Source organism: Plectropomus leopardus, chromosome 23, assembly GCF_008729295.1.
Source record: "Plectropomus leopardus isolate mb chromosome 23, YSFRI_Pleo_2.0, whole genome shotgun sequence".
NCBI lineage: Eukaryota > Metazoa > Chordata > Actinopteri > Perciformes > Serranidae > Plectropomus > Plectropomus leopardus.
In genome coordinates, this window is record NC_056485.1 from 6,959,220 (window position 1) to 6,978,331 (window position 19,112).

A 19,112-nucleotide genomic window follows, 5' to 3' on the forward strand; every position below is an offset into this window, starting at 1 on the left:
CTGTCACTTTAATCATTAGCTGGCAAGCGAGACAAGAGAACGTGTCTCAGGTCTTTAAGAGTTGTAGTATTTATTCACTGACAAATAGCCTAAGCTGTTTGACACATCACACAGCCGCGTTTTACATCATACTCTCTGCTCCTCTCACTGCAGCCTCACTGTCACCATCACCAGCACATACAAGTCTGCTCCCCCGCTCGTGCTTGTTGTTGCTTGTGCTCTCTCTCTCGCTGCACATGCTGTTTGAATCCAAAATGAGACACCGAAGTTTCAAAACAACCAGAGAGGCAGCGCGTCATGACTGGCTATTTTCAACCAGTGCTGAAACTGGTGGAAAACCACTGGACTGTGGTTGGACAGGCCTAGCACTAGGAAAGGGTGCCCTTGATTTACAAAATAAAAGACAAAACAGAGCAGCAGTTGAACTCATCATGCTGCACAAAATCGTTTTATCTCAAATATCTTGAAAATCGAGGTAAGCCAAAATTGTAATCGAAATTCGATTTATTGCTGAGCCCTACTTGGACGCTAGTAACCAGTATTACATGACCAGTATTTATGAGAGCAAGGGGTAAAGTATAGTACATGCTGTACAATATTTTAAATGTGGAATGATCAGGTATATGAAAAATTATTAGACCTATGAAAAGAGAAGTATGGAGCGTGTGTTTCTGTGGGACAACGATGTGAGGTAGTCCCTTTTGTAAGTGCTCCCAGAAAGTGTGTTGAGGTGTAATCATTACTGGTGTTTGTACTTTATCTCACTTCCTCTGCCACACACATTCTGCTTCTCCTCTTTATTCTTTAGATGAGAAACCAGATGAGGAGTACAGGAACTGTAGACTCAACTGTGAATATGACAACTCTGTCACAGATGATAACAGTGTTCCCACACTCATCATCACAGGGAAAATCTCCTTGCCTGAACAGGTGAGAATGGAAACCTGGCCAGCGTATGCTGTGTTATAAGTGCCAGGTTTCATATGATTTTATACACTGACAAGAAATTGTTTTGTTCTCCAAGTTGTCCAAAGGAAACAAACTGAAGCTTTTGTGTGGTTTCTGTCTTGAAAATCCTACAAGGCAGAAGCACAAAGACAGAATAAGATTAATAGCTCAAAACGGAAAAGGAGCCGGAACATCCAAGTGACTTGATCCATTTAGCTGACAGTCTGGCTCACATTAGAAATGAAACAAAGTGACAGCCAACACATCACTCCCATGTTTGTGTGTTTTACATGATTAAATGATGGAGGGAGTTTTAAATCAAGCTTAACCTGCCTTTCATTGTCTGAAAGACACTCCCATCAATTAATGACAACTTCTCCACATATATCAGCAGTTGTTTAAAACACAAATCCCCTCCTTGTTGGACACGTTCTGTTACACTGCTGCTTCGCTCTTGTTCATATCAGAAGCACAGTTATCAGACTTCCACTTTAACCATAATATAATAATTTAATTCTACATATTTAATAACCACGTTAATTATATAATTCCCATTTAGTCATGTCAAGTCATGATTCGTATCAATTTTGCATATTTTGCTGGATTTTTTTCACCGTGACAGTGGAGTTTCCTACTGAGTGCACCATTGCAATTTCTTTTTGGTCCATGTGAATTGATCACAAGAGACTACTTTTACACAAACTGTACAAGTAAGTTTTATCTAAGAACTGTAATCCTGTTAAAAACAATACGTCCTTATACCTAAATGACAATATAGGTTGCCAATTGCTACCTAAATAATATATATGACTGTTGGAAAGTACTGGAAACAGCTGCACATTTTTATAGAACTCAAGCTACATGCAATAACTACTATTTTACATTGTGGTACCATTGCAGTTTTGTTAGGTTTTGACATAGCTAATTGGTTAGCTTAAAGAAAACGAGATTTGGGTTAAATTAAGTACATTTGTTAAGTTACATAGGAAAGTAAGTTACAATAATAAACACTGACTTTTGGTTTCACCCGGGACACAAACAGTGGTCTCCTGGGTAAAAGTCTTCTGTTTGTTTGACCCATCAATCCAACTTTTTCACCTCCTTACCACGGAGGTATAAAAGAGAAGTCATAGCGTCATATTGCATCATATCATTGGGGTACAACACATGTAGTAAAATCTAGTATACACTTTCCAAATGGCTAAATAGCTGGCACATTGTTGTAGAACATGGGGATAAGTGATTTGTGTCACAGAGGCATCCACAATTGGACTTTGGTCAAAATATATTGAGAAAGATATTGGTAGGAATGATAATTCTGCAATTATTGAAAAGAGCCTCAATGAGAGATCAATAATAACCACTCTCCATATGAAAATAGTCGACAACTATCCATTTGAGCGCACCCAAAAAGGTGAAAAGCACCTGAGCTGAACCAGCCCCTTTATTTCTAGTGCCATCTGCTGTAACCCTCCAACATTGTGACTGCAAATACATTGGCTTTTTGTCGCACTTACTACGTCACCAGACTTTCTTGTTTTGCTTCCATCATTAATACCATGATCACCAGAGATTGTCGCGATACAGTTCAGGGGAATATGAGTCGCAACAAGGTGCCTGCACAAACGACCTAAAAAGTCTACAAGCCATTTTTCATGTTATTTTTGAGAATACTTTCTGGAAAAGTAATATGCCCCCCTAAAAGCTGCAATCCAGTCTGTATTGTTTGTAAAGTACATACAGTATACTTTGTATATAAACAACCACAGTTGCAAACAAATTGATCCATTCCAGTATATCATGTTTTTGTTCTTTCTTCTTGGTATCCTAGCTCTCCTCTTTCCATCAGGTCCTCTCTGTATTGATTTGTCTCTCCACAGGCTGAAGCAGACCATGTAAAAGAAGTATTTTGAGAAGTATTCAGAGACTTGAACTTTAATTTTGTCTGTGTGGAGTCATCTCTGTCTGCTACCTAGATGATATTTTAGATAACTAAATCAAGAATATCACATATCGAGACTGACTTGATCCCAATCCACCCATTAACTTTTTCATTTGCATCATGCTGAAGAGATTTCCCTCATTATGTCTGTGAAATCGGAATAACGTGGAACATCTAATGTTTGTAGTCGACCTTTTATGCTATTATTGTCACTCTCATACCACTGTTTGCTTTCTTTATTTGAAAACTTAGAGAGAAGTTGAGCTTGTTTTTGGTTAAGTTAAGCAGAGCATATAAGGAGATACTTTTTTTGCTTCATAGCTTTGCATTCCTTTGTTTCCATGTGTGGTGTGTGTGTGTGTGTGTGTGACTGATCCCATCAGCGGGTTAGTAGAAGTCTGCATACTTTGGCAGCACAACAAAGGCATATTAAAGCTCTTGAACTACTCAGGTTTTCACTTTTCTCTCTGCATGAGGTGCTCTATTTTGTGTGGCTCTGGCAACATGAGTCACGTTGCTGCAGTACTGCAAGCACTACTCAGAGCTGTTATAATCAATATTTTCATCTTGACAGTTGGTCAGATGAGTACTTCTACAGGGGTCACTCGGCGTTATTAACTCACAGAGATTAATGTGCGTTAATAACTATTATTATTTTGATTTTCCAGCCCACATCTTTACTTTTTAGGTTCACTCAGTGCTCTCATCAGTGTAATTTTCAACCACAGCAGGCAGCTATTTCTGTTAAAAAGCTCAGATAACCCCACTGTAGACTACTTGCCCAACGGTGTTAGTTTTGTTGGCTTCGTCCAGACATGGGTATGTTTTAAAACACTGTTTTTGCCCCTTTGTTATCTAAAAAATCCCTGCGTCTCAGCCTGCTAAATCAACAGGCGGCGATATAATTGTAACTCCAAAGCTACTTAAAGAAGAAGTAGATGTTGGCCAATTAAAATCCTGAAAAAAAGTTAACACCACTACTAAACACCAATTGGCAGCCAAACAACGTTAACAACAAGCTAAACATACTATAGGGGAGCATTTAGCAGATCATTGCTGGTTATATCCTTCAGGGGTTGGTGGAAACCCAACAGAGCTCAAATGTAGTAATATGTACCTTCATGCATCAGACAGCCAGAAAAAAACTCCAAAGCAATGTGAATGTTACCTGGTTACCAATCAGAAATATAAATAAGCAACTGTTTGCCAACAGGTTCTGCATTTAAGCTGTAAGGCGAGTAATAAGTGTGGCTAAAAAAAACATTTATGCAGGTTAATTCTCTTTTTTTCTCTTCAGAAATATGTCACTGTTATATTTTGTACCGATATCACAACTATAGTGCTGTGAAGGAGACTGACAGGGTCATTCATTTGGCCTCTTTTACCAGAGTCTGGACGCGGATAAATCTGTTGGCTCCAAAGGCTTCTAAAATTACCTTAAAGCTATGACTTAATTTAAAAGCAAGCTTCCAAATATACCTTGATATCATGAAAAAGGAAAGGCGCTTCCTCTTAAGTGGTAGCAGTAAGTGTCATAGTTGGCCAGTACCACCTGTCGTGCCAGCCTTTCTGCTCATTTATCTTTCATGCTTTGTATATGGCTGCCAAGACCACTGAATCGACCGAAGTTGCACATACACAAACATTAATACACACACAGCATGACGACCATGAGACGTGATGGAAAATAATCTTTAGCACATGTGTTTTGGGGGTGCTTATGGATTACATCTCTGTGAATGTTTGTGTTTCCTCTTCTGTAAATGGGGGCTGTGGAGAACGACTCAAGTTAGCCCATATTTTGAGGATTCTCACAGCTGTCACTAAATGTTACTAAAGAGCAAAATCTCACAGTAAACACACCACAGGCTGCGAATAATATACTGTGCTGCTGCTTATTTGTCCAACAAACTAGAATCATTTCCTTGGCAGACACTAACATTGTCTGAACTTTTTATGCATTGAACTCTTTCATTCTGAACTCTTCCAGGACACTATTTTACCTGCACCATGTGGACTCCAAGAAGAAAAACCTGGTCCTCTTCAGAAGATAAGCTGCCAAAAGGCTGGTGCAATACTGCCAAGTGAGTGACCGTCTGGCCTTGTGTACCTGACCTCAGGTGGAGTATGCGTATATATGTGAGTCTGTGCGTGTGTGTGTGTGTGTGTGTGTACCCAGCACGACTAGCTGACAGCCACCTGCTGCCAGGCTTGCCTATCCACAGTCGCCAGCCTCACCTCCATATACAGAATCACTGACATTGTGAATGCGTGTGTCCTGTACGCAGAACCTCTTCCAATTGCTTTTTTTTGGTGTACTTTATTATGTAACACTTTTTTTTGGTCAAATTACCACAGTATGAGGACTACAAGAGCACAAATCAGCTACCCGGCCTGCAGGCAGTTACTGCTCAAGAGGGGGTTTGGTATGTTACTGGGCTACTGGGTTAGGAGCATGGTGGCTCGTTGCTCAGCTCAGGATTTGTGTAGGTTACTGTGCTATTAGTTTAGCCCCTAACAAGAGTCTGTTGCTCCAGTGTCTCAGAGCAAATAAAATACTTTCAGTTATTCATGCTTTTGAAACCTAATTGGATATACTTCAAATTTGCGTGGCTGGTAAAAAAGACATTTTTCTGCAGTGTGACAATCTCAGCACACCTATTTATTTCTACTGCACCAGGACTTTAAGGTGCTTGTTGCGTTAGCAGTGTGAAGAATTGTCCACACTGATGTTAAAGTTTTACTTTGTAAGAGTTCACTAAAAACAAATGTACAAACTCATACAAAAGTAAAACACGTTCTCCACTGAAGTGTTCGGCAGTGTATTTATCTGCCTGCGTTTTATTATCTTCTTATTTTGCTATGTTCAGATAGTTCAGGGCACAACACACAGTGAGGCTGAGACTTTATACAAATATAGTGACCAGACCAAAAGCAGCATGTATTTAAGAGGAAGCTACAAATATCCTGGACACACTGCCAAAAAAAACAAAAAAAAGATTTTGAATTTCAAGTAGGCTTTCACTCCTGGCTGGTGATATTGTTTCCAAACAGTAGACATTACTACAATCCTTAATAAAAGCAGTGCAGTAGTACAAAGAACAGTCTTTATATCTTTACAAAAGCATTAAAACTTTTTCAAGCTATGTTTTTGTTAGTAAGTTAGTTTTTTTTATTATATGGTTTCTTTCATATGGTTTAAAATATTTGATTAGCTTTTAAAGATTATAATGTACATTAAACAGTATGTCAACATTTGCATCCCACCCCAACAATAACAAAAATAGATAATAAAACTAATAACAATAATAAATAGAAAATAATAAAATGAAGCAACAAACCAGCTTATATACTGAAATTAAATAAATGAATAAAATAAAGATTCTACAGAAATTCTAAGTTGTGGTTATCAGTTTCAGGCAGTTAAGTTATATTTTTTGTAGTGAAAACATTATTGCAGCCATCCAGGAGTGGTTGCCATATTTTGGGGAATTTATTAAGTGAGCTGTGAGTGGTGTATCTGAGCTTTTCCAACTTCAAATGAACCGTCACACCCTCAACCCAGGGACTATGCTTTTTTAAGTACTTAAATTAAAATGTGGGACATGAAAAATGGCCAAAAAACAAGTCATAATTACACACAGAGTTTGTTAAACAATACTTTTACTAAGTTTTTAATTTGTTAAAATCATCAGTTTCCTTTTTAAAACTATTTTTAAAAAATGATCAGTGACGTCAGACTGATTCTTTACTTTTACGTTTAGATATTTTCTGTCTTTCTGGGATGAGTCGATTGTTTTATTCTAATCCTGTTTTGTCTCCCTACCCTCTTCACCCCTGTGAACCCATTTCTCTCTCATCCCCATATGCATCACCTCCTCTGCCTTCCTTTTTCACTCCTCACCCTCCTGTCTGTTCTCCCGTTATCGTTTCCTTTTTTCTCATTCCGCTTTACCTATCTCTCTTCATCGTGTCATCCCTGTTACCCCCTCATGCTTTCATCTGTCTCTCTCTATTCTTACCCTTCATCCCGTATCTCTTCTGTCTTTCTCTCTCCTGTCATGCTTTCATCCCTCCCCTCTTATCCTCCCCGTCTCATCTCATCCCACTTTCCGCTCATCCTTTCATCCATTTCCCCGTTTGTCAGTTTAGTTACTTTACCGACTGCTTATCAGAGACGGTTTTCCCTAAACAGTGTACAAAATGTCACTTAAAAAAAATCCAACAGGCGCCAGTTCCTGCAGCCAAAGCGCATTGAGCTCTTAAATTGAAATGGAAAGCGCGCATATGATGTGATATAATCTAATCATAAATATCTGCAGCACATCCATTTCCTTATATCCGCTGCTCTTTCCTGCAGCACTCCTTTGTATAAGATTATGTATGGGCACAGGTCACTACAACTTCCTGGTTGAGGTTTTGGTGTTGGGTCAGCACCCAGTGATTGGATAACCCCAAGCGTACTGCCCTCACGGTCTCTGTCACATGTTGGTGCCCTAATGTGAGGTGTGTTTGTGCTTATGTACGCCAGGTTCATGCTCTTGTTCTTTTTGTCTTTTTAGAATAAGGACATCTTTGCAGAGTTTTTAAGGCTTCTCCTTGAGCAGGAAAGACCTTGCACATCTATGGTACCACTGCACATGAAATTGTACTTATTCTGGATGATTAGACCTCTTCTCTGGTCTCTGTGGGAGTGTGCAAACCTGATTGACATGTCCCCCACTGTGCTGTAAGCTTTGTTGCACCTGTTCGAGTGGGAGAAATGACTCCTATATGGAGCTTTTGACCACTCAAACTGCGATGAAGCAATGTCTCACAAGGTCTTACATAAGGTGCAATTACCACTGGATTCATGCTACTCTGGTGATCGACAGTTAGTGGCGATAACTAGAGGCTGACATCTTTTCAGGATTTTCAGCAGATTTCAGCATTGTGCTACAATGTAAATGTATATAATGTATATAATATTTATGTTTGAATATTGAGTTCCAGGCTTTAAATGAAAACACAGAACAGGAATGTGACTTGGAGAGAGTCATTCTTCCAGGATAGGACAGGAGCAATAATCCAGTCCTGTGTCACCCTCCCACAGTAACATGCCACAAAATACTGCAATCCACAAATACAGGCAGCGCAAGAGGATACCGGAGGCAAATATTGATGTAGATTATGCGCAGTTTATCATGTTAAAAAAGAGTGCAGAAAAGCACTCGGCATGTTTTGTTAGACTTTAAGTATACAGACAATGTGTTTGGAGAAAAAGACCGAACGTTAACAAATCTCCATAGGGCACCTGTAAGGTGTAACCTGATGATGTCATAATGGAAGGGTGCGAATCACAGCGGAGCCAGGGGGAGCTTGGCTAGTGCTGTTTTTGCTATTTTCTGTATTTTCATCATCAGTGATCATGCTTAAAATTAGGCTATGACTGATGCATGATTCATGCGTGAGGATGATTCATCAGTCGTCACTAATTCACCTCAACAAAGATACTTCATGCTATTCATGCCATCACCATGTGCAAATTCATAAACCTATCCCCCTCAGTTTGTAACAGATTTATTTAATTCTTTCTCAATTTTGTAGCCAGAATATAAACAAGGGATTTACTCGCAAATTTTGGATTTACCAAAAAATCTTAGCCAAAAGTGAGTTCCCCCAAAATCCATGATATAGTATTCACACTGTATCAGTTGGATATTTATTCATTTACTTGTTTATTTGACAAGGACAAATGCATAAAACATTGCTTTATATGTAAAATACAAAGTAGTAGTGATGTTAAAACAGGAAGTGTAGGATTTCTAAGCTTGGAGTGCTACAATACAGTAAAACAAAAGAACATATACAATAACCTACAGGCAAAAAGGGAGGTAGCTGAAAGTTAAAATTATTTGATAGAACGTCTGTGTTACAAACTTGGGAAACTGAAAGATGTTGGCATTTACGAGGTAGGGAGGCGCAAACAAGGTGATGATATCTGATGTGTTATGAAAAATGAAGGATCTGATGTCTGTGGAGCTTTACAAATACTTTGGACTAAAAGTTTGGATGTCTTTATCTCTTTTGCTTTCAACCAGTTATTTGCATATCTTTCGAGTCCCAAACTTTATGGCAATTTATAATTAAATGGCTGGACCCTTAAAAACTATTTCTAAGCAGCTCCTTGTCCTTGTCTTTCCTGTTGTACCACTACATGGACAGTATTCAGTGTCCAATAGGCGACACACACACACACACTGTCATGGACAAATCTATAGATGCACACACTCGCCCACACATGCACACACATCTCACCTGTCAGACAAATATAGCTCAGGACAAGCCGCCCTCACTCGCAGCATGAGATGCAGCCAAGGTCCAAAGGTGATTGAGTACAGGTGTTGGGTGTGCGTGTGCTGCTTCTTTTTGTGTGTGCGGGAGAGAGCATCTGCCTCCATCCGGCCACGTGGCGACTCTGAATAGCCTCCATCTCGGCTTCACTACAATTAGAGTAAAAGTGACGCGTTGCTCCAAGGCGCCGCAATTAGGCTGAGTCACGTCAGTGCTGGACAGCTCTGATGAAGGGCTATTAGAGAGCCAGGGATGATGGAGGCACTCATCACCCCCCCCCCCCCCTCCACCTTTACTACCGTCACCATCATCACCATTCGTCACCACAATCCCCTCCACATGGTCCACTCCCCCCACCCTCCTCCTCCACCTCCATCACCATTACTACCAAACTTTCCCAGGCAACTACTCTGAGCAAGAGCCATTCTAACCTGGCAGCTCTCCCCCTGCCATTTTTCCCTCCTCTCTTTTCTGCATCTGTCTCATTTCCTGCCACGGATTCATATATATTTCGGGATAAGTGCTCTCCATGAATCTTCCACCTGCTTTCCCTCTCTGTCTATCTCTCTCTCTCTCTCTGCCTTTTCCAACTTTCTATCCTTCATCCACTCTCCTTCCTTCTGTTCATCCGCATGTCTATTCATCTTTCTCTCTCTAGCTTCTGTGAGTGCTTCGCTCTCCCCCTTCCTTCCGTTTTTTTTTCCTCCTCAGAGCCATGCACCTCTTTTAATAGCTCGATTTCTCTTATTCTCCCCTTATCTTCTCCAATTTGATGCATTTCACCTGGCTTGAATCATTTTGCCCGTATCAATCCATCTCCTCCTCCCTCACTCTTCTGCTCCCACACCCGTTTTAATACCTTCCTCCAAAGCCTCCATTTGTTTCTAAAATTGAATATTTTGGGTGCCTTCTAGGAACACTGACTCACTAAAGTATTAGTTTAAAAAGAGAGTTTGGAGGTACTGTGAGGTTTAAACTGATGTTCTTACAGACTTGTTTCAATTTTTTGGGTTATTTATTTATGGTTGTTGATCTAACAAAATACTTTCATCTAGTGACATTTAGTGTAACTAAAACAATTCAACACCTCATTGGTTAAATGCCATTTTTGACTCTTTAATATTTGTTTGAATTCAGTTGTTCGATTACATCATTGTTGTTACACTGATTCGGTATTATATTTTTAAAAAAGGAAAATTTTACTGACTTAATTATTGGACATTTGTTGTCTCTAAAATATAAAATCTGTTTTAGTTCTTGCAAAGTTCTTAGTAGCTATAAATTTGTTTAAAAAGTTGCAGTTCATGAAATCAGGGCACACCAGAAGTCAGTAAAACCCTTAAAGTGCAAATGAATTACTGAGAAACACTTAAGTTGCCTACAATCATAAATAAAACATTTAAAAAATCATCAAAAAAATAACAGCAGCATCACACTAATTACAGAAACAACAGTGTCAATAGAGCAAGCAATCAAATTATGTCTTAGAGGGTTTTTTTGCAGTTTAGCCTTGGATTGAAACACTGTCTAATGATAGCTGTCCAATTTGGCTCTTCTCTTGATAGTGAGCATGCCAAATGTTTTTTTTTTTTCACTGTTAGGTCAATTTGTGTGATTCTCACCAGCTTTTATGCAGCAGCTACACCTAGTACTTGTTAGGTGTTAATATGTAGTAACAATTGAGCTTTTTTGTTTTAATATGTATATTTTTATTTTAAAAAGCCCTCATTCTCAGCCAAGGTTTAAACAGCTGGTGCAACAGGCTGCTTGATGAAAAAGACTATAGCTATCTATTTCTCCCTGAATCTCTTTGTCTCTCCCTTTGTGTCTCAACCACTGTCCAGCACACCTCTAAAAAAACATCCAGGCCATCATGGAGAGCCAAATCGAAAGAGAGCCAAAGGCGTGTTTGTGCCAGCAGGCAGGAAACACCTGCTGTGCTGCCTGGATGACCTTAACATACCTGCACCTGACCACTTTGGCTCCCAGCCACCACTGGACTGCGGCTTCTGTTGTCGCCACAATCAACAGAACCTTACATTTTTTTCGTGGTAAGTGAGAGCATTTTGGTCAGGGCGCAAGTGCAAGTCTGTGTGTAGGTGTGTGTAAGATCACTGTAAAACAGGGGTGTAATGTTACACAGAAGCTATAGTTCAGTGTAAGCTCTGTACAAGTTCATTTACTTTGAAAAGACAGTAGTTATGCCCATTGGCAACTTTGGTGAACTATTTTCATATTAGTAAAAAGAAGTAAAAACACTTTCCCAAAAGGCAACAGGTCACAGCAGGCTGTAAAACTGAAAAGCATCTAATGCTAGAACTAAAAATCCAAAATAATATATATATTTTTTTTTTAAAAGCACCCAAACAAATGTTATCCTGGCATATCTGGTGTTGCTGTTGAATGTGTGTTAGCGTGTTGGATGGGTCTCTATTCACATATCCTACAACTGTAGAGCAATCTGCATCTATCAATCTACATACTGTGTATTCTGCATCCAGCTGCATGCATGAAGGTTTTGGCATTAATACAAAAACCATACATCCGTCTTATTCTTGTGAATGTAAAATCTCAAGAGGGCCTTGAGGGAATTTCTTCAAAGTTGGCACAAACATCAGTTTGAACTACAGGATGAACTGATTTCAGTTTTGATGGTCAAAAGTCAACGTCACAGTGACCTCACAAAACACGTTTTAGGCTGTAACAAAAGAAGTCATAATTTTAGACAAAATTTTACACAAATCAGAAATAGGATAAAAGGTTGAAGGACAACTTCACTGGGACATCCTAATATTCAGCAAAAATACTTTTCTGGTCATTACTCAAGTCGTACGGGGACAACGCAAGTAGAGAGTTTTCACCACATCCTGAATTAGTGACAATAATTTTGGGTGCTTACCATAAAAACGATCTCTTTAACAAACATCAGGGCGATGAGAACTACCTTTAGCGTCAGAAACTGTCTTTGGGAAAAATTTATTTGATTTGAGTTTTTAGTTTGTTCTATGTCCCATTCACTAGCATGGAGGGGCGGGCTTTATGACCTATACTGCAGGCAGACACTAGGGGGCAATCCAGATTGAAATGTTACACTTTGGAGCAACTGTCATGTTGTCCGTCTTTATATACAGTCTAGATTCTGTATCCTTACATTGTTCCTGATCGAATTTTGCTGTGTGTGGGTGTGGGTGTGGGTGCATGTGCATGTGTTTGTGCATGTGTGCATCTCAGCTTGTAGGACGTGTGTTTGCTGGCGTCGATGGAGCCCCCTGTTGGAGGGAGGACTCCCACATTCTGGTCAGTATGACCTTCCCTAATGTACTCTAAGTCCTCTCCTCTCACTGCTACTGCAACTCACTTCTCTCCTAAATATACACTTTCCCTATTTAGTCATATGCCCTATTTTTCAATAGCTATAATTTCAGAATGTCTGTATTTATTTTGTTGTGTGGTTCATTACATTACAAATAAAGTTCTCCAGTGCTGTTTGAAAAACAGAAATGTATTTTTCTTTGTACTTTTTCATTACAGAACAGTCTGTCATTGAGACACATACAATATGTAATGATAAAAGGGTTGTTTCAATAGGGTCATTGAAATGAAAAGGATTCAGGCCTCTGTTTTTGCTACCAAACATCCTTATTATGTTTTCTATTTTTTACACTGCATTGTGGTGCGCTGAAAACTAACATTATTGTTATCAACCCAGGCTTTGTGAACATGGTAATTGCACCTGATTTAATTAAAAGAGCCTCAATCTGTCTGTTTTCTACACTTTCTGTCCTTCATTCACTCTCATCTACCAACTGTACCCCCTGTCTCTGTGCATTTCGCCATGGTTACACCCAGTAATGTCCTTGTTCCTCCTATCTGACATTTTATCCTCCTCCATCACCCTTTGCCATCCGCCTTTCCATCTCCCCACACTGGAATTACCCTGATTATGATTATAGCTGTGATGATAATGATAACCACTGCAAAATTGCACTCTCTCTCTCATATCCAACACCCAGGAGATTATGATTGACTGAAAGGCTGCCTGAAAATGTTTCCCCCATCTCATTTTTTTCAGATTCCCTCAATTTCTCTTTGTTTCTTTCTCTTTTTTGGTTTCATTTGGCTTTTTTATACTTTCCCTGCTCTCACCACTCATCGCTCGCTCCCTCTCCAGCTCACCTCTTGTCTCCTTTCAGTCTTTTTCAATTTTCTGGCAGTCTTTCATCTCTGTTGTTGTGCTCCTTTCAACCTTCCCTGGTCCGTCTTACCTCTGCCACTTGTCCTCGTCTCTCTCCTCTCCCAGCCCCTTATTTGTTCTTGTCTTCCTCTCTCTGCTCTTGTCATCTTGTGCCTGCTCATTCTGTTGCCAGAAAGAAACACGATACATTTGCTTTTTAGCCATGTTGCATTCAGGAAATAATTACAGAGTCGCCTTGCCTCTTGAATTTGTGAAGTGGACAACATGAAAAGGCTTTGTTACTGTCCTTTATCTTTCATTGATGTATGCCCGTTCCTCATGCATTTCATGTTATTCCTTCATTTTTCTTTACCTGTATAACATTGAAATCTATGTCATTTACAAGAGGAACAAAACCTGAACAGACTGTCCCCACACGCAGGAGTCCCAGATCAGGCTGCAGAACCATGATCAACCAAAGGCAACAGAGGATGAAGGAGGAGGTGAAGCCCGCTGGAGAAATTCTGACTCAGGCAAACTTAAAACTTTATTATGCTGTTAAAGCTTTTCTTCCCACACAAGACAAATTTTGGCTCATTTTTTTTAAAGTTTGAACTTGTGCTCAAACTGTTCACAGCTGCCATAGACTGAGGAAGTATTTGGCACTTTGCCTCATTAAACTAAAAGTTACACAAAATCTATTTGCTTCCAGCCCTCCAAATTCCATTATTATGTGCTCTTAATCTTTGTCGGCTTTGATTTACTATAATCATTTTACTATATTTTACAGTATTTCTGTATTAGGGCAACAACTTTAGAGAAACTTTTTTTTTTAACTATGAGGCAAAGAGGGGAGCAAATCGTCACTCTCTGGCTGTGTATGGTTTTAGGGGCTATAAAACTGAGCTGAAAACAGTCACATAAACAATGAGGGGAAAGGAAAACTACCCTTTAACAGTTTTGTATTCTGTCGTGCTGAAGTCAAGACCAGTCTCTTTCCTGGTCCTGACTTCAGAAGCTGAGTCTCTCACAGTCCTCAACCTTAGCAGAACTCATCATGTGTTATCAAGTATGGGTCTACATTATTTATTTTACAGTTTTTGTTTATTAAAATTTCCATGGGCATACAGAGATTGATTGAAGTTCTATATATACACGGGTAAATACAATTTCCTTTATAGTAATAGTGATAATGAAAATCGTGTTAAAAAGGTAACTAAAAGTAAACAAATAAAATAATAATAATAATAATGTGAGGGAGATGGTAATGGTGATACAAAAAAGTAAAAATGATCAATAATATATAATAAATAAGTAAAAAAAATAACATTTACGGGAAAAATAATAATAATAAGCATAAATGACGAGAAAAAATGAATGATTCCATACTTTTTCCTGTGCTACATTCTGTAGTTAAATTATCAATTTCCTTCCATTAAGCCTGGAGGTGGGATGTACAGATAAACCATTGCAGCAAGAGATTTCTATCTTAGTTCCTGTGGTGATGTATAACAAGCGTGCTCGTTCAAAATATAAACTAATCTGTTTCAATATGTTATTTAGTTTAATATTCAAAATGATTTTCATATTAAAGTTTCTATAAGCAATTTTTTTTTTTTTTTTTTTTTATCCACAGGGACAAATGCACGTGTCTCAATATTAAGTTGGGCATGTCCCCTGCTTCCCCCTGAAAATCAATGCTTATTTATATGAGGATAAACTCAATTATATATTTGCTTTTTTATCAACCTCCCCATAATCTCCCTCTGGATGTTTCAGGGCCTGCTGAGAGCTGCCCCAGACTTCCCTTAAACAAAAAGCACCATCCGCAGGCTGGATCCTTTAGTGCTTCAGGTAACCAGCATCTTTGTCTCTCCTTTTTTGTGTATATTTTCTTCTCTCACTCGCTCAATCAAGTTGTTTCATTGCTCCCTCCACATTATTGTCTGCCCAGACTCATGATATCATCAGCTGGATATTTGAATATCAATACTGTGTGAGCACCGCAGTCCCATCTATCTTTGTGTGTAATCTCCTCGGTATTATCCACTCCACAGTATAAACATAGATTACACATAATTTCTACTACAATAACACATAGCTAAATCTTGATATGAGCATGGCATTCGTGAGAGAGTTTCCACTCTAAATGGAATTATTGATCAACTTATAGAGAATGCATCAGGGCTGGGTTGACATTTTTATGGAAAATCTTTTGACTGGATCTAATGGCTCAATTGAAATCAAGTCCAAAGTTATTACAGTTTTAACATAATTATAGCTTACATTCGACGCTCTAATCAATGCTAATAAAGAGGCAGATAATGGTATAAAGTAACACCAATGCTTTATCTTTTACTTATTTCAAGGCCTACCAATTACATTTTAGTATGTTTTATGTAAGAAAATAAAATATGTGGAGGACAAAGAAGTCTTTTGTTCACACTCTTCCTGCTCTAGCGTAAAGTTGGAGAGCTATATAATCATTTTAAAGCACTAAACACAGGCTACAGTGTTAATTGTGTCGCATTATATTGTTTGTGCTGCATTGAAATTGAACATTTGATGTTATTCTTGCAGACAATAATGTGTGTGCCTGAGAATAGCTCCTTGTTATCAACTAGAGAGATTATTATCATTTCTTGTAAATGTCAGATTGTTTTTCAAGCGGGAATTTAAGCGGGTTTTTTGCGTTCAAGTGTGTTATTGTTCTTTATTAAGATCTCAAACTATCAAACAGTCTAATTTATTAAATCATTTGCCTAGCTTTTCTGAAACCAGATCAATTTGGCTAAAACTTACACTAGTATGATCATTATTATTATATTCCTTTTTGATGACATACAAGTAATTATCTTTTTTTTATGGATACTGTTAATATTCTCTTGTTTTTTTAATTGCCTTGTGGTTTTGGTTGCCTGTGATAGTGGTGATATTGGGTTTCAGTTTGATTTGTTTTTGTTTGTCTCGAGGTGAGAAGTTGATATAAGCCTCTTTGGCATTTTTATCTCAGCGGCATATTATTGATTGCATCTGCTTTCTCCCCTTGTTTTTTTACTGTCATGTTTTTTATCATTCCAATTAAGTGCTAATATGTTGTGCAAATAAACTTGCTGCTCTAGGCAAGATCTTAATGCAAAATAAATCCACTTTATCAGCCTAACTCATAAAAAGGGATGCAACAGAGAAGAACATCTTATTCTCTAATTGAAATGCTCTGGATTCACCCTGATTGGCCAAGTGAAACTCTGTTTTATAAAGTTTAATAATTCACGTACCTCTTGTTGCCATTTTCAATAAGCAACGTAAAAAGTTACTATAGGTACTTCCTCGAAAGCAAGGTTGTACATTCAATGGGTTTATCCAGATTTTTGAGGTGTTTACGGTATATAAGGTTGATAAGTAAACTCTATTAACAGTTAATAGATTTTTAAAGAAAGAGAAAAAGACAAATTGTAAACAAACAGTCTGAAAATAAATATTAATTTTAAGAGAAATGACAAAGGTTTCCAAAGCTGTAACTTGAGGCATTATCTTTCTGGGATGTTCCTTCATACATACGTTTGTCCATTCATCCATTTGTCTCACTCTCATGCGCCTTGAGGGAATTTCTTCTACTCTGGCGTAACATTCCCTTGGACTCAGCGATGATTTGATTAGATTTTGGTGGTCAAGAATCACCAAGACCTCGTCTATCTCATTCTCGTTAATGCAATAATTTCAGACCACATTTAGGGACCTGTTGATCAAAGGTCAAGGTCGCTGTGACTTAACATGCGTCTCATTCTCATGAATGCAATTTGCAAGAAGGCCAAGAAGGAATTTCTTCAGATCTAGCACAAATGTCCACTTAGACTCAATAATGAACTCATTTTGGTGGTCAAAGGTCAAGGTTGCTGTGACGTTGCGTCTGTCCGCTCTCATCAACATGATTTCTCAGAAGGCCTTGAGGGAACTTCCCCAGATTTTGCACAAATTTTCACTTTGATTCAAGAATGAACTGATTTCATTTTGGTCGTAAGAGGTCAAAGATCACAGTGACCTCGCAAAACATGCTTTGCCATAATTCAAAAATTGAGATAAAAAAATACAAAATTATGAAGTGATCACTATAGATATCCAAAAGGTCAAGGGTCAGTTTTGTGTGACATCACAATGTTGTGCAAAAACTCTTTTCTGGCCACAACTCAGCATCATATCTCTGAAACAGAAGGAGAGACATTTGATCAGACACTGAATTGGTGACAGTAATTTTGGGTGCCCACCTTGACAGTGCAGCAACATCCATATTTAAAGCACAAGCCCACATAAACATGGATGGCAGAAAACAGCGAGGCGGTAATTCTAGTTGTTGATTTCCGGGATGTCTTCAACTACTTTGCATAACACGGTGACATGGAGACCGACAAACAACCGCCAATATCCGGTGCACTTATTAGTGAACACATAATGATGTAGAGATGGCCCCACAGATAAGATGATGGAATAGAGGATGTTCTGAGGTTAAATAATCATTTAGAGAATCTATTGATTGTAATATCTTAACTGACAGATTGATGAATACAGCTGGAGATAAGAATGTGTTTGTGTGTTTGTTTCTCTCTGTGTGTGTCAGGTGATTTCCCAAGTGAGTCTCCCATGTAAGACAACCGACTGGACATGAGGGGTCTCAAGAAATTCATGGAGACCCAACTGAAGGACTGTTACCTGACGTGCCCATGAGCCCGGTGCTCTTTCAAGACACCATCGATCACAGTGCGTCTGAGAACACCACACACACACATTTTAAATGAACACGCAGTGCAGACATTTCTCCTGATGCATCAACCCACAGCGTCAATTCCACCCATCACATTTTGTCCAGTCAATCCAGTATATTACCACAATCAATATAAGAGGTCCTCATCTGCTGTACGCTGATGTGTCTTTGCTGTGTTCACTGTTTGTCAGTTTTAGGATTCAGGCCCAGTTTGAAGCTCCTTTGAAAAACACAGCATGAGGTGCAGCTAAAAGCTACCCTGTAGTCGAGAGAGAGAGGGCCTCTCAGCACCGGGCTCTGCTCTCTGCACACCGCTGTCAATCTGCCACTTTACCACACGCCACTGCAAATCAATAGCACTAAATTACCATAGAAACATCGTGGGTCAACACTCAGCTGAAGGCTTTTGTGTACAGTAGGTTTCTGTTTTTGTGCATTCAGTTTGGACATGGCAGTTGGTATAGAGGGTTTGTTTGTTTGTTTGTGTGTGTGTGTGTGTGTGTGTGTGTCTGTCTGTCTGTCTGTCTGTCTGTCTGTCTGTCTGTCTGTCTGTCTGTCTTTATGTGTCTGTGTGAATGAAAATCCATCAACATTTAACACAGTCTACTTAAAAAAATAAGAAATCTGTACGGTTTTTTTTTGGGGGGATGGGGCAAAGTGTGAAAGGTTGGTAACAGTGCTAATCAGATGTGCCTCAGATTAAGGAAGAATGCAAGAATTTTGCAGTTCAACAAAATGGTTTGCAGTTTTTATTACATGCCAAATGATTTAGCGTCTACTGTTGGTAAGACTTCTTTAACAGTTGTTCAAGCTGTCTTTCTAAAACAGCCATTCTGTTTATTATGCCATTCACACACAAGGACTCAGAATAAGTTCCAATAGTGTTTTCTGCTCTTTAAGTAGTCCGTCTCCAATCACAGCATGAAAGGCACTTGCTGATACGCCTCTCGAAAAAT